Source organism: Phytophthora infestans, genomic scaffold, assembly GCF_000142945.1.
Source record: "Phytophthora infestans T30-4 supercont1.3 genomic scaffold, whole genome shotgun sequence".
Taxonomy (NCBI): Eukaryota; Oomycota; class Peronosporomycetes; order Peronosporales; family Peronosporaceae; genus Phytophthora; species Phytophthora infestans.
Genome location: NW_003303756.1, coordinates 1,017,245 through 1,020,261, shown reverse-complemented (window position 1 = coordinate 1,020,261; position 3,017 = coordinate 1,017,245).

Sequence of the window (3,017 nt, the reverse complement as noted above, 5' to 3'; positions counted from 1 at the left end):
ACCCGATTTCAGAGTAGAACGGCATTCCTCCAGGCCAACTAGACGGGCTACTCGACGCACCAGACTGGCCAACTCGATGCATCAAGCAGAATACCCGACAGACCAAATTGGCTACTCTATGCGTCAAACTGAGCACCCGACTCACCAGACAGGCTTGTTGACACTCCACCAACGCCCAGCACACAACTAGTGTGTGCCCGGTCCGTATCAGCTACAGTGATACCCAGTGAGTCAGAGCTGCTAAATCTTGAAACGCCGAGCAACGTCCTTCAAATATGTCACGGCTTACACCGAGCTTGTACCATCTCAAGTCCAATCATCGAGTCGCATATCTCGCTGGCAATAGGTATAGCTGCCCGATAATTACGACTAGAGTCTCATCGATGCTAATCTGTGACCACCACTCGGCGAGCGGAAAAGTTTCTAGGGAAAGTGGATTTTCACTTGCGCTCTCAAATTCCACTGCCAAAGGGTGTTTCGTTTCAAGATGGGAGAAGGCTTAAAAGTACTTGTTTTAGCCATACTGTGTGCTAAAATACTGTAGTGCCCAGTAGTAGATACTCTTTACATGATGTTTTCTAACTTACGTAGCACCTCAAACAAAGAAAGCATAAAGGCCGAAATAGCTATTTATCGAGATAGAGAAAGGATATAGGAGCTGCTTCTTTGGCGGACAGGATCGCAAGTTAGCTAATCACTGGTAATATCATGGAAAACTTACAGAATCAACTTTTTGGCACGGGTTTTTCGGATCAATCATTTGCGTCGAAAAGCGGCTTTCTAACTGGACGCCTAGAAGAGAGGATCCACAGGCACTCTTCAGCGTAGTTAGTAAGTGTGTGACGTTAAAAATTCCAAGTGAACTCTAGCTACTACTAGAAGTAGGAAGCTCCCACAAACGACCATTCGGGCGGATCTGAAGACCTTAGTTCTGCCCTTGCACCGGGACAGACTGGATCTTGCGAACTATTTATATTGACCAATCAGTGAAAAAAAGAAAAGCTACTCGCACCAGCAAAGCTAGCAGGTGTTGGCCCCAACAGCGAAAGGGTTCCAGACACGGGTAAGCCTTGTTTATATGAGGGCACCGAGTGTTCAGCACTCGGATCGATGCAATAAAAGCACTCCTAGCCGTGCAAACTGCTACAACAACGCCGTCTCGTAAGCCTCCTGATAGGAATCGGCGACTACACACACAGTCTCTTGGCCGTGCCAGATGAGCCCTCGCTCCAGAGCTTCGAGTCTACCGACAGGCATAAAACAATTAAACAAGCTTGAGCAGACGCTTACCGTAAAACACGGATTCAATGCTATACTATTAAAAAGTTCAATTCTAGTATAAATTGCATAGAGGCGTGCGCACTTCTTACACCCGTAAAAACTTGTGTTCACTGCGCACCAACAATCTCACTTCCGCGCCAAAATGATACCCGCCCCCATTGTGCAAATGACACGGCGCCCGAAGAACAAAAACAAGTCCAAGCTGCGAGGGCTTTTACGCCTCGGAGAGGCCAGCTCAGTCGTCGCCTTGGCTGCTGAGCTAGGCGTTCACCGAACGACAATGTACCGGTGGATGCGGCAAAAAAATGCCCTTGCCAGTGCCGCACCAAACAAGTACTACGCCTCAGTACCAAGCCGCCAAAAACTCTACGTTAAACACCCGAATCTCGAGCAAAGGTATTATTATTTATGCATTAAATTCCAAATACTAGTAATTGTTCTAAAAGTGTATGATTAAGACTGTTGTCGTGGATTACAGAAATGCGCAAAAATCGATCTCTCTGTGTTTCGATGCAATGTCTGCTTCTAATGCATTCTAGGTTTGATGGAGAGCTCTTTACGAGTCGTTCCCGCGGTGCAAATATCGAGTTTTTGCGCCGCTTTCTCAAACGTAACAGGCTTTCTATCACACGCATTACTCATAAAGGCCGCAAGATAAGATCCGACATGGAGATAATGCTAGTAATACGGTTTATTTTTTTACTTCTATTTCTTATTTTGTGTTTCAGCTTGTTGCTTCAAAGTTTAGTCACTCAATTCAGTACGCAATTGAAGAGTGTGGAGCTCTTTCATATGCCACGGGCCCGTCCAAATACGGCTCTGTGCTCAACATGGATCAAACTGCAATTTACATTGACATGAATGGCAAGACAAGAATCGACTTCGTTGGAACTCCAACTGTGGACGTCAGACAAGGAATTTTTTAATTACTAAAAATATTCAAACTTATTAATATTTTTTAATATTTTATTAGCTGTGCGTATTGTAGGAAGTGAGGTGAATGGGTTTCGCTGTTCTGTATTTCTAGCTGCATCAGCCACGGGAGTTAAATTGCCCCCCCTCGTATTTTTTGCGGGCATTCCAGGCGGCCCGGTGTCACAGGACGTTTGGAATCCGTCCTTTGGACACTCATCATGCGAACACACTGTTCAAAAGAAAGCGTTTTGCAACGAAGCTGTGATGCAAGAGTGGATTCAACGCGTACGTACAATATCGGTTTATTTTTTTGTAATTATGAGTTTCTAAATTGTTATGGTACTAGATCTGAAAACCCTCAGTAGATGGCTGTAGGTTACTCCTGTTGGACAGCTTGAAAGTCCACAAGATGAATTCTGTTCGTACCGTGCTCGAAGAAGACTGCTGCACGCAGGTTGAGTTTGTTTTCGCCGGGGATAACAGGGCTGGCGCAGCCGATGGGACGTTGCTGTGATGAAGCCATTCAGGGATTATCTCCGGTAAGTTTTGTTTTGCTTTATTATAAATATTTTCTAATTGTTATTAAAATGCAGAAATAGCTCTTTGACTTACCCACATTGATCATGCCCTCCCACCCCCCCACAAGAGAAGCGCCACCTTATTTTGCGCTTTGTAGCAGAAGGGTGGGCTTCAATCTCGCCGGCGACGATTCGAAAGGGCTTCGCCAAGAGCGGTATACTACCTGCTAGGCCCCGAGATATAGAAGCCCGCTTCAGCGCCCCCCTATGGCAGAAGAAGAAGCACCGATTCTAGAAGTAGAT